This window comes from Zea mays, chromosome 3 (assembly GCF_902167145.1).
Source record: "Zea mays cultivar B73 chromosome 3, Zm-B73-REFERENCE-NAM-5.0, whole genome shotgun sequence".
NCBI classification, from domain to species: Eukaryota; Viridiplantae; Streptophyta; class Magnoliopsida; order Poales; family Poaceae; genus Zea; species Zea mays.
Window position 1 is genome coordinate 10,232,289 of NC_050098.1, and position 13,891 is coordinate 10,246,179.

Sequence of the window (13,891 nt, forward strand, 5' to 3'; positions counted from 1 at the left end):
CCAGGTAAGGATTTCAGGCATACCTTTCACGTGACCAAGGCATTCTTTATGACATCCCACTTCCCTTCCTCAGGATCTGACGAATCTGAGCGCCGCCAAGTCATCGTTCATTCACCGCGAGGCCGACATCTAGGGTTCGCTGCGGTTTCTGAGGGCCGCGCTTGCCAAGGCTACCGAGCGCCTCTCCCAACGAAGCGCCAAGGCGGCGGACCTCCGTTTGCTCCGTGACGAGATGGGGGAAGAGGCAGCGGCGGGACGCGCAGAGGCGCGGCGGTGACAGTCGGAGCTTGGCCAGGCCATCGGTGAGCGGGATCAGTCTCGGGGTCGGGCCGCCGAGGCTAAAAGCCGGGCTGAGGCCCTTGGGGGCCAGTTAGTCAAGGCGTCTGCTCGGGCCGGAGCCCTTGCGGCGGACCTGGCCATGGCCATCGGGTCTGCTCAGTCCGCCCAAGCCACAGCCTCGGAGCAGCGGATCCGTGCGAAAGGTATGTCTTGGCTGTTTTGAGGTTTTGATTTAGCTTCACTCTTTAGCTTGTGTTTGAAGACATCTGCTTTGGCTGTTTGCAGAGCTTGAGTTTGCCCTCAGTGAGTCCGCCAAGGCACTTGCCCAGGCGATTGAGCTGAAGGAGGCCGACCGCGCGGCCATGTCCGAGGCTATCTCGGCCTTTTGCCAGATCTTTGGCCTTGACGACGTCCCCTCAGGAAGCTCCCCTCAGAGTCGCCTGCAGGCCTTGGGCAACCACGCGCGTGGCCGACTCCGTGAGGTGCTGCATCACGGTGTTAGGCGGGCCTTCGCCGTGCTCGCTTCCCACTATGATGTGGATCTGGAGCGGGTCAGCAAGGGGTATTGCCTTCCCGATGAAGACGAAGCTGCCCTGGCTGAAGTTTAGAGGCTTGACGCGGCCGCCGCGGGCCTGAGCGCGGTGCTGGCGTCCACTTTCGAGGTGGAGATCCTTCCGCCTGTGCCGCCGTCCGAGGCTGGGGCGGGTCTTGCCGAGGGTGGAGACGGCGCAGAGGTCGGAGATGAAGCCGAGGGTGCCGCTCCTCCCCCGGGCGATGCTTGATTTTGCCGGGGCAGTTTGCTTTGAACATGTGTGTGTCTTTTGCGGCCGCCGAGGCCTGAACACTTTGTCTACGTGATATAAAGCTGTGTCTTTTTCCTCCTGTTTCGCGTACCCAGACTTGTTCGTCAATAGCAGGATCGTTTACCCAAGTAAGAGTTATTTTTCGCGGTAGGTGACGAGTGAGGTATCCGTATCCCGAAGGCGTAGGAGTCCCACAGCTCGGTCGGCCTTGCCGCTTACATTCACTCTTATTCATTTCTTAGGGTTCTGTCACTGACATGGCCGGGAGACACGAAAGTCGTTTTGGCGGAAGACTTTTTCCGAAGAAAATTTTGACGCAGAGGGGGTTCCCCCCTTCTAGCCCCCGAGGGAGGGTCGGGCTTTGCCGAGGCAAGGCTGACCTTTCCTTGAAGATTAGACTTTGCTTGTGTATGTAAACGAGGTACATGAACGACTTGAAAATATCTTAAGGGTAGAAGCGACGTAGCTGTCGGATGTTCCAAGCGTTGCTGTAGACCTCGCCTTGACTGTTGGCCAGCTTGTATGTTCTGGGCTTCAGAATCTTGGCGATGATGAACGGCCCTTCCCAGGGAGGTGTGAGCTTGTGGCGCCCTTGGGCGTCTTGTCGTAGCCGAAGCACCAAGTCGCCCACCTAGAGGTCTCGGGACCGAACCCCTCGGGCGTGGTAGCGTCGCAGGGACTGCTAATACCGCGCTGAGTGTAGTAAGGCCATGTCCCGAGCCTCTTCCAGCTGGTCCAGTGAGTCTTCTCGGTTGGTTCGATTGCTTCGATCATCGTACGCCCTCGTCCTCGGGGAACCATATTCTAAGTCTGTGGGCAGGATAGCCTCGGCCCCATAGACTAGAAAGAACGGTGTGAAGCCCGTGGCTCGGCTTGCCGTTGTCCTCAGACTCCAGACCACCGAGGGGAGTTCCTTCATCCATCGCCTGCCGAACTTGTTGAGGTCGTTGTAGATCCTCGGCTTGAGCCCCTGTAGAATCATGCCGTTGGCTCGCTCTACCTGCCCATTTGTAATGGGGTGAGCTACGGCGGCCCAGTCCACCCGGATGTGGTGGTCCTCACAGAAGTCCAGGAACTTTCTTCCAGTGAACTGGGTGCCGTTGTCGGTGATGATGGAGTTCAGGACCCCGAAGCGATGGATGATGTTGGTGAAGAACGCCACCGCCTGTTCGGACCTGATGCTGTTTAGGGGTTGGACCTCAATCCACTTGGAGAATTTGTCGATGGCGACCAGCAGGTGCGTGAAGCCCCCGGGTGCCTTCTGCAAGGGACCGACGAGGTCCAGACCCCACACAGCAAACGACCAGGTGATGGGTATTGTTTGCAGAGCCTGAGCGGGCAGGTGGGTCTGCTTTGCGTAGAATTGACACCCTTGGCAGGTGCGTACAATCCTAGTGGCGTCGGCCACCGCGGTCGGCCAGTAGAAACCCTATCGGAAGGCGTTTCCCACGAGGGCCCGAGGTGCTGCGTGGTGACCGCAAGCCCCCGAGTGTATTTCTTGCAGTAACTCTTGACCTTCGGCGATGGATATGCATCGTTGGAGGATGCCTGAGGGGTTGCGGTGGTAGAGCTCTTTTTTGTCACCCAGCAAGACGAACGACTTGGCGCGCCGCGCCAGTTGCTGAGCTTCGGCTCTGTCGAGGGGTAGCTCTCCTTGGTGGAGATATTGCAGGTATGGGGTCTGCCAGTCTCGATTAGGCGTGACCCTGTTCCGCTCTTCCTCGACGCGCAGTGCCTCACCCTCGGGGGCCAAGGGTGCCTCGGGCGGGACCGAGGCTGCCTCGGGCTGGGCCGAGGGTGCCTCGGGCAGAGCTGAGGTCTTCTTGGGCTCGGGCGTGTCGTCGGTCTTGATGGAGGGTTGATGTAGGTCTCGGGAGAAGACGTCCGGAGGAACCGTTGTCCGCCCCGAGGCTATCTTAGCTAGCTCGTCCGCAGTCTCGTTGTATCGTCGAGCGACGTGGTTGAGCTCGAGCCCGTAGAACTTGTCCTCCAGGCGCCGAACCTCGTCGCAGTAGGCTTCCATCTCCGGGTCGCGGCAGTGGGAGTTCTTCATGACTTGGTCGATGACAAGCTGCGAGTCACCCCGAGCGTCAAGGCGTCGGACCCCTAGCTCGATGGCGATGCACAACCCGTTAACCAGAGCCTCGTACTCGGCCATGTTGTTGGACGCCGGGAAATGGAGGCGCAGCACGTAGCGGAGGTGCTTCCCGAGGGGTGAGATGAAGAGCAGGCCCGCGCCCGCTCCTGTTTTCATCAGCGACCCGTCGAAAAACATGGTACAGAGTTTCGTTTGGATCGGAGCTGCTGGAAGCTGGGTGTCGACCCATTCAGCCACAAAGTCCGCCAAGACTTGGGACTTGATGGCCTTCCGAGGGGCGAACATGATTGTCTCACCCATGATCTCCACCGCCCACTTTGCAACCCTACCCGAGGCCTCTCGGCATTGGATGATCTCCCCCAGGGGGAAGGATGACACCACAGTCACCGGATGAGACTCGAAGTAGTGTCGCAACTTTCGCCGTGTCAGAATCACCGCGTACAGCAGCTTCTGAATTTGCGGGTAGCGGATCTTGGTCTCGGACAGTACCTCACTGATGAAGTAAACCGGCCTCTGGACGGGCAGTGCGTGCCCTTCTTCTCGTCTCTCGACCACGATCGCGGCGCTGACCACCTGAGTGGTGGCGGCGACGTAGATCAAGAGGGTTTCTCCGGTAGTGGGGGGCACCAGGATGGGCGCGCTTGTAAGGAGCGCCTTCAAGTTTCTGAGGGCTTCCTCGGCCTCGGGGGTCCAAGTAAAGCGCTCGGTCTTCCTTAAGAGGCGATACAGAGGCAGGCCTCTTTCGCCGAGGCGTGAGATGAAGCGGCTCAAAGCCGCAAGGCATCCCATGACCCTCTGTACTCCTTTCAAGTCCTTGATAGGCCCCATGTTGGTGACGGCCGTGATTTTCTCCGGGTTGGCCTTGATGCCCCGCTCGGAGACGATGAAACCCAAGAGCATGCCTCGGGGGACTCCGAAGACACACTTCTCGGGATTGAGTCTTACGCCTTTCACTTTGAGACACTTGAATGTCGTTTCAAGGTTAGAGAGGAGGTCGGAGGCTTTCCTCGTCTTGACTACGATGTCATCGACGTAGGCCTCGACCGTTCGACCAATGTGTTCTCCGAACACGTGGTTCATGCACCTTTGGTATGTCGCACCCGCATTCCTCAAACCGAATGGCGTGGTAACGTAGCAGTACATGCCAAAGGGTGTGATGAAAGAAGTCGCGAGCTGGTCGGACTCTTTCATCCTGATTTGGTGATACCCTGAGTAGGCATCGAGGAAAGACAGGGTTTCTGAAAGGGAATTAGGCTTACACATAGTTTCTAAATAATTTTGGTGGTTGAATTGCCCAACACAAATAATTGGACTAACTAGTTTGCTCTAGTGTACAAGTTATACAGGTGCCAAAGGTTCACACTTAGCCAATAAAAAGACCAAGTATTGGGTTCAACAAAAGAGCAAAGGGGCAACCGAAGGCACCTCTGGTCTGGCGCACCGGACTATCCGGTGTGCCACCGGACAGTGTCCGGTGTACACCGGACATGTCCGGTGCACCAGAGGACTCCAACTCAAACTCATCACCTTCGGGAAAATCCAGAGGCAACTCCACTATAATTCACCGGACTGTCCGGTGTACATCGGACAGTGTCTGGTGCTCCAAGAAAGAGCGGCCTCACGAACTCGCCTGCTTCGGGAAACTGGAACGGCTGCTCCGCTATAATTCACCGGACATGTCCGGTGTACACCGGACTGTTCGGTGTAACTGTGGGGCAACGACTACTTCGCGCCAACGGTCACCTGCAACAGCAATTAATGCGCGCCAGAGCGCGCAGAAGTCAGGCACGCGCGTAGCGGCGCACCGGACACTCTACAGTACATGTCCGGTGCGCCACCGGACATCTAGGCGGGCCCAGCAGTCAGAGCTCCAACGGTCAGAACCCTAACGGTCGGGTGACGTGGCTGGCGCACCGGACATGTCCGGTGTGCACCGGACTGTCCGGTGCACCATGCGACAGACAGCTTTCACCAACGGCTAGATTTTGGTTGGTGGCTATATATACCACCCCAACCGGCCACTTCAAGGTGTGGGAGCCCAAGCAACATTCCAAGTCATCTAGTTGACATACTCAAGCCCTCCCAACCACATATATTCATTGATCCATCCTATACACAAGATTTAGACCACTACAACCAACACAAGTGCCACAAAAGAGAGAGCAAGCAAAAGAGAGCTACTCATTTGAGTTTAGCACTAGTGCCTTGTGAGATTCATCGAGAGATAGTGTGTGCTTCATCTTTGTGCTCAATTGCGCGTGGAGTTTTGACTCCCATTGAACTTCCTCCAAAGTTTTGGAGGCTTGTAAAAGCTAGCAAGAGACACCAAAGTGTGTGGTGGTCCTTGCGGGATCGAGAGTGATCCTTGAGAAGAAGAAGAGCTCGCCGATCCTTGTGTGATCGGGGGAGAGAGGGAAAGGGTTGAAAAAGACCCGTCCTTAAGTGGACTCCTCAACGGGGACTAGGCCTTCGAGGGCCGAACCTCGGTAAAACAAATCACCTGTGTCCATTGTGTTTATTGTTTGTGATTTGTTTGTTTTCTCGTATTCTAAGTTTTTCTTGCTTCATTCTTTGCCAATATCATTTGGTGTTGCTTCAAGTTAAATTCTCATTTAGTGAAGCAACACGTTGCAAGAAAGAACTTAACCTAGTGCTCTTCTCATCTAAGGCTTCTTGCTTTGTTATTCTATAACTTATTAATTGTATTGATTTATCACTCCCGCATTATTTAGCAATACTCTTTTCAAGCAAGAACTTAGTTTGTATACTCCTAATTTTTGTATATCTTGTTCTAACCACTAATCAAGGGATCTAGTTGGGGGATAAAGTTTTAATTTTCAGGTTTCGCCTATCCACCCCCCCCCCTCTAGGCGACTTTCAATTGGTATCAGAGCTAGGCACTTCATCTTGAGTCTAACAACTCGAAGTGATGGCTCGTAAAAGATCCCAAAAGAACAAGAAGACCCAGGAGACCAAGGAGGTAACTCTTGAGATATTACTTTCCGATTGTTCTAATTATGATTCATGGTCTACTAGAGTAATAAATGCTTTTAGAGCGGTAGATCCTCAATTAGAACAAATTTTAGTCAAGAGTATTATTCCTCCTAACTATGCTAGGGAAAATGCCTCCGAAGAAGATTTAAGATGTATACGGTTAAATTATCTAGCTTATGACATCTTAAGTAAATCCCTTAGCAAAGAAGATTATCATGCCTTCATAATAAAATATGACAAACCCATTTGTGATGTGCATGATATTTGGACTAGAATTAAAAGCAAATTTAATAAGTCCAAACATGGTAGTTCTTTTTGTGCTTCTACTTCCTTTGGTCTTTGTGATACTAACCCTTGCAAGGAAGAACAAGAAAATGATCGATGGAGACCAAACGATGAATCCACCTCTCCAAAAGGTTTGTCTTCCCATTTCAATTCCCACATGTGTTGTGTGGCTAATACAAATGATAGCGGAAGCACAAATGAGGATGAGGAGGAAGAAAGAAGCTTTGTGCAACTCTACGCTCGCCTAAGCCAAGAAGATAAGGCGGTCATGCTCAAACTTGTAGAAAGAGCGAGAGAGCAAGGCGAAGCTCGTCAAAGGCTAGAAAGTATTCTCTCCATGAAGATGCAACACTTTGACGAGTTGACTAAAGAACATGAGGAGCTAAAGTGCTCTCATGTTGATTTGGTCCAAAGGTATGAAACTATTTCAATTGAGCAAGATAACGCTTTACATTGTATCACTCAATTAGTAAATAGGAATATCTTGCTTAAGGACCAAGTAGAAAAGCTAAAAATTGAAAATCTAGCTTTTCAAGATAAATATGATATGCTCCTATGCTCTCATGAAAATCTTAGAGATGATCATATCATATTAAACATTGCTCATGAGGTTGTGATAGAAAACTTAAAATCCCAACAACCTCACTCATGCACATGTATTCAAATTGATATTATATTATCATGTGCTAATGCTTGTTGTCCGTCAACAAGCAAATCTTCCTTTGAGCTAGAAGTTGCAGGAACAAATGATGATTCATATCAAAAGCTCAAAGAAGAAAATGAGAGGCTAAAAATGAGCTTGACACAACTAAAAGGGAAGTGCATTGCTCAACCTTCTCAAGATAACCGTGATCACATGGTGAAGAAGCTTGAGACGGGAACAACCGTGGCATGCACTACATCCCTTGAAGAAAATGTCAAGGAATTGAGGATTGCCAAGAGGAAGAAACAAAAGATGAATTTCAACACCTCCTACAAAAGCCTCAACCACGCCTCCACAAAAGGTAACATCCAAGGTAATGATCAAGCCACACTTCACATTAAGAGGTGTAGTGAATGCTTTGAAGAGGGGCACTTGATTAGGTCATGTCCCTACATTAAAAATGGCTTGATTATTAACAAGGATGATAGACTTTGTTTTAAATGCTCCAAGAAGGGACACTTACTTAGATCTTGTCCCCATTTAAAACAGAAAGGCATAGGGTTAGAAAAGGAAGTTTTTACTAACCATGTAGCAAGAAACAAACAAGGAAAGAAGAAATCTTCAAGACTTCAAAAACGTCTATGCTACACATGCCGGAAAAAGGGACATCAATGCAAGGATTGTCCCATTGGTAACAATCCCACTTCTAGCTTGTCAATTAATTCTCATGTAACTAGGCAACCCAAAATTGCAACTTGTGCTAGAAAGGTAATGAGGTTACCAAGCGCTAACACAAAGGACTTTTGGGTTCCTAGATCTTTGTTTACTAACCGTGATGGACCCATCAAGCGATGGGTACCAAAATATGCTTGACAAGCTTTGCAGGAAAAAGAGATGATATGAAGCCTTGGGGTGCTTGAGAGAGTCCATTCGATTCTTATCAACTCAAGCTATCAATCTTCAATGATCTATATACATGATTGACCCAAGGAAGTGAAGAGATATCATGTGCGAAAAGTCAAGACCTACAACATAGAGGAAAGTCAAAGGATGGTAACTTCTATGCTTTTAAATATCTTCAAATTTATATTACCATTCTTTGAAGAAATTTCCTCTCATATGGTAGATTGCAAATTCATCATTTCCATTCTATAGCAATCTACATGCTTTAAAATATTGCAAGTATCTCATGGCATGTTTTTCACTAAGTGTTTTATTATTGCCATGATTCTAGATATAGGGAGATATTTCATATTCTTAAAAGGATGAGGTGTCATGTAAGGAATTCTAATCCTTAGGACACTTATAAAAGGAAAACTCTCTCTATAACTAGAATAGTGAGACTATTGAGTTTATTTAAGTAACCCAAGTAGTCTCACTTGTAGAGAATATGTTTCTCTTTGGAGATGCGTAATTTAACTTAAATAGAAAAGTCAATCCAATGATTTATGTTGTTTTGCTTCTTGCTTATATTGGATATGATTCTTCTACGTTTATCGCTCTCCATGTCTTGAATTAGATTTATTCCCATAATCTTAAAAGAACTTACTATGCTTGTTCCATATGTTAAAGCATTCTTCAAGGAATAATCTAGTTCATGTTATAAAGTTTCCATGCCTTAGTAATCCACTATTCATTCCTTATCAAAATGACTACAAAAAGGGAAACTAGTGCTTGTGTTGCTATTAACATTTCTCTTAAGCTTACTTATGAATATCTACAAAAGAGAAAGTACACAAGCCTCATGGGTTGTTCTTCACCCAAAAGAAGAAAGGTGGAAGCAAAGGTATGGGAACTCATCTTCTTAATCAAATTTAATTCCCATCTCAATGGCCATTTAATCTAAATTATCATATTCTGCCCTTGTGAGGAATAGATTCTCTATTGAACTCAAATCAACTAGATGTGCATTCAAATCTCATTTTTTTAATGCTCATGTCCATTAGAATCTATTTAATGCCTTTGCGATATTATCATATTGATTTGCTTCCAAGTAATGATTAACTAACTTCAATATGATAAAGTAAAATCTCCAATGATTATTAAAATGCTTCAAAGGTGCTCACTCATATTTCTCAAATGAAATGCACTAATGTTAAGGATTTTACTTCATGTCTGTGTGACTTATGAATGATGAACTGTCTATATTTTCTATCTAAAGAGATCATCTTTCATCATATACTCCCTTGTGCTATTAACATCTTTCTTGAGTATTTTCAATAAGTTTGAAAGGAAAAAGAAACAACTACAAAGGGAGGATTCTCAAATGAAAGAGGAGGACATCAAGAACAACACCACCTACTTGGATAGTAAGATCTACAAAACAATCAATGGTGTGGTTGTGAGTATTCTGAACCCTTTCATAATGAGAATGCTAGGCTTAAGTTGTATATTGCAAAATTTTATAAGCCTTGATCAAGATGTATAATGCTTCTCCCTACACATCTCTAAATTAAATGCATCTATTCATCTCATTCAAATTGTTGATGCATATCTCTAGGGGGAGTCTCTTTCTATATCTTGATTATGTTGAGACTATTACTTAGTAATTTCATATAGTCTCATGCATGAGAATGAGTTTCTCATGAAGTATTCTACTTTTTCAAATCATTATCTTTCACTCTAAAGTAGCATATTTGCTGGATTCTCCTACTCTAAGCTTAATTGACAATTTATTGTGTATATTGTTCTTTTGATCACATATGTTATTTGTTTGATCATTGAATGACTTCAATCAACAATCATGCTTCTTAGTGTCGTATATACTATCAATCAATATCTCTCTTGATATGCACTAAGTTAAAAGGAGAATTCATGATACATTTATGCAACTTGTGATCCATTTGATATATGCTAACAATAACTTGAAAAGATCACTAGTTGTAGAACTCTCTCTTGTGCAAAATATTTCCATATATTGTCATTAAGAATAGGTCTTAAGCATCTAAGACTAAGGACAAAGCACAATGAAGAGAGCGTCCCTATGTAAAGGTACAAAAAGGTAAAACTATCTCCTTTCATTTAAACTTGTACCTAAATCTTCCTTTTCTATACTCTCTTTACATATCTTGTTTAAAAGGAAGAGAAAGCATGTCCATGCATATCCCTGCTTCATACCTAGTTTAATTTCCCAAAATTCATTCCTACTTCAATGCATCTTTGTTGAAACTAGATGAAGTGATTTAATTGTCAAAGAGCTTAAAGCTTAACCTTGTAACGAGGATAAGCTGTCTTTGTTCCAAAGGTGGATGGTCCTTAAGCCTCTTTGAAATCCTTAAGGGAAAATGCTTGAAATGTTTACAACATGCTTTCATAAGTGCATAAACTGTCATGAGCATCACACTTATACTATGACACAATGCACTTCACATTCCGTATAATATAGATATGTTCTCATTAACCTAATTATGTGCAATTGGCATTTAAGGCCAAAATATATGTTTCTCTCCATGCACATATTTAGGGGGAGCAATCTATGTTATATAGAATTATGATCATGCTTAATTTGACATATCCTTTTGATCATATCTCTTTTATGTCTATGACTAATGTGTTTTCAAGTATATTCTCATGCTTAGTCATAGGATTGAAAGGAAAATGGAGTATTCGACAAAGACGACGCTTCCACTCAACTCCATCGGTATTATCCACTCTTTGCCGGTATTCCGCATAGTTCTTCACTTTGGTATAATCTTCACTCATATCTCTATTTCAATTGAATATTTCAATTGTTTGCCAAAGGGGGAGAGAAAGAAAAGGGCCTATATTTCATTCTAAGTATCCGTTTTTGGCGTTTCATGCCAAAGGGGGAGAAAGTATTGGCCCAAAGCAAAAGGACCGCACCAAAGCAAAAGGACCGCACCACCACCCCAATTTTAAAATTAATGATTTTCAATTGGTAAATTTCAAATTGGTATCTCTTTATGTTCTAAAGGGGGAGAAAGTAGTTCTTTCAAAATTGATATCTTAAAACCCTCTTGAACACTAAGAGGAGAATTTATTTGAGGGGGAGTTTTGTTTTAGTCAAAGGAAAAGCATTTGAAACAGGGGGAGAAAATTTCAAATCTTGAAAATGCTTCACAAAATCTTATTCATTTACCTTTGACTATTTGCAAAAGAACTTTGAAAAGGATTTACAAAAGAATTTGCAAAAACAAAACATGTGGTGCAAGCGTGGTCCAAAATGTTAAAAATGAAGAAACAATCCATGCCTATCTTGTAAGTATTTATATTGGCTCAACTCCAAGCAACCTTTGCACTTACATTATGCAAACTAGTTCAATTATGCACTTCTATATTTGCTTTGATTTGTGTTGGCATCAATCACCAAAAAGGGGGAGATTGAAAGGGAATTAGGCTTACACATAGTTTCTAAATATTTTTGGTGGTTGAATTGCCCAACACAAATAATTGGACTAACTAGTTTCCTCTAGTGTACAAGTTATACAGGTGCCAAAGGTTCACACTTAGCCAATAAAAAGACCAAGTATTGGGTTCAACAAAAGAGCAAAGGGGCAACCGAAGGCACCTCTGGTCTGGCGCACCGGACTATCCGGTGTGCCACCGGACAGTGTCCGGTGTACACCGGACATGTCCGGTGCACCAGAGGACTCCAACTCAAACTCATCACCTTCGGGAAAATCCAGAGGCAACTCCACTATAATTCACCGGACTGTCCGGTGTACACCGGACAGTGTCCGGTGCTCCAAGGAAGAGCGGCCTCACGAACTCGCCTGCTTCGGGAAACTGGAACGGCTGCTCCGCTATAATTCACCGGACATGTCCGGTGTACACCGGACTGTCCGGTGTAACTGTGGGGCAACGGCTACTTCGCGCCAACGGTCACCTGCAACAGCAATTAATGTGCGCCAGAGCGCGCAGAAGTCAGGCACGCGCGTAGCGGCGCACCGGACACTCTACAGTACATGTCCGGTGCGCCACCGGACATCTAGGCGGGCCCAGCAGTCAGAGCTCCAACGGTCAGAACCCTAACGGTCGGGTGACGTGGCTGGCGCACCGAACATGTCCGGTGTGCACCGGACTGTCCGGTGCACCATGCGACAGACAGCTTTCACCAACGGCTAGATTTTGGTTGGTGGCTATATATACCACCCCAACCGGCCACTTCAAGGTGTGGGAGCCCAAGCAACATTCCAAGTCATCTAGTTGACATACTCAAGCCCTCCCAACCACATATATTCATTGATCCATCCTATACACAAGATTTAGACCACTACAACCAACACAAGTGCCACAAAAGAGAGAGCAAGCAAAAGAGAGCTACTCATTTGAGTTTAGCACTAGTGCCTTGTGAGATTCATCGAGAGATAGTGTGTGCTTCATCTTTGTGCTCAATTGCGCGTGGAGTTTTGACTCCCATTGAACTTCCTCCAAAGTTTTGGAGGCTTGTAAAAGCTAGCAAGAGACACCAAAGTGTGTGGTGGTCCTTGCGGGATCGAGAGTGATCCTTGAGAAGAAGAAGAGCTCGCCGATCCTTGTGTGATCGGGGGAGAGAGGGAAAGGGTTGAAAAAGACCCGTCCTTAAGTGGACTCCTCAACGGGGACTAGGCCTTCGAGGGCCGAACCTCGGTAAAACAAATCACCTGTGTCCATTGTGTTTATTGCTTGTGATTTGTTTGTTTTCTCGTATTCTAAGTTTTTCTTGCTTCATTCTTTGCCAATATCATTTGGTGTTGCTTCAAGTTAAATTCTCATTTAGTGAAGCAACACGTTGCAAGAAAGAACTTGACCTAGTGCTCTTCTCATCTAAGGCTTCTTGCTTTGTTATTCTATAACTTATTAATTGTATTGATTTATCACTCCCGCATTATTTAGCAATACTCTTTTCAAGCAAGAACTTAGTTTGTATACTCCTAATTTTTGTATATCTTGTTCTAACCACTAATCAAGGGATCTAGTTGGGGGATAAAGTTTTAATTTTCAGGTTTCGCCTATCCACCCCCCCTCTAGGCGACTTTCATTTTCGCACCCAGCAGTGGAATCCACGATTTGATCGATGCGAGGCAGAGGGTAGGGAACTTTCGGACATGCTTTGTTTAGACCGGTGTAGTCTACACACATCCGCCATTTTCCTCATTTCTTTTTCACAAGCACAGGGTTGGCTAACCATTCGGGATGGAATAACTCTTTGATGAACCCTGCAGCCATTAGCTTGTGGATCTCCTCGCCTATGTCTCTGCGCTTTTCTTCGTCGAATCGGCGCAGAGGCTGCTTCACGGGTCGGGCTCCAGCTCGGATATCCAGTGAGTGCTCAGCGACTTCCCTCGGTATGCCCGACATGTCCGAGGGACTCCACGCAAAAACCTCGACGTTTGCGCGGAGAAAGACGACGAGCACTGCTTCCTATTTGGGGTCGATCTCGGAGCCGATCCGGATCTGCTTGGAGGCGTCGTTGCTGGGGTCGAGAGGGATAGACTTAACCGCCTCTGCTGGTTCGAAGTTGTCGGCGTGGCGCTTCGCATGGCACCTCCTTGGAGAGGGTTTCCATGTCGGCGATGAGGGCCTCGGATTTGGCGAGGGTCTCGGCGTACTCCACGCACTCCACGTCGCATTCGTACGCGTGTCGGTACGTGGGGCCGACGGTGATGACCCCGTTGGGGCCTGACATCTTGAGCTTGAGGTAGGTGTAGTTGGGGACGGCCATGAACTTGGCGTAACATGGTCTCCCCAGCACTGCGTGGTAGGTTCCTCGGAACCTGACCACCTCGAACGTGAGGGTTTCCTTTCGGAAGTTGGACGGAGTCCCGAAGCAGACGGGCAGATCGAGTT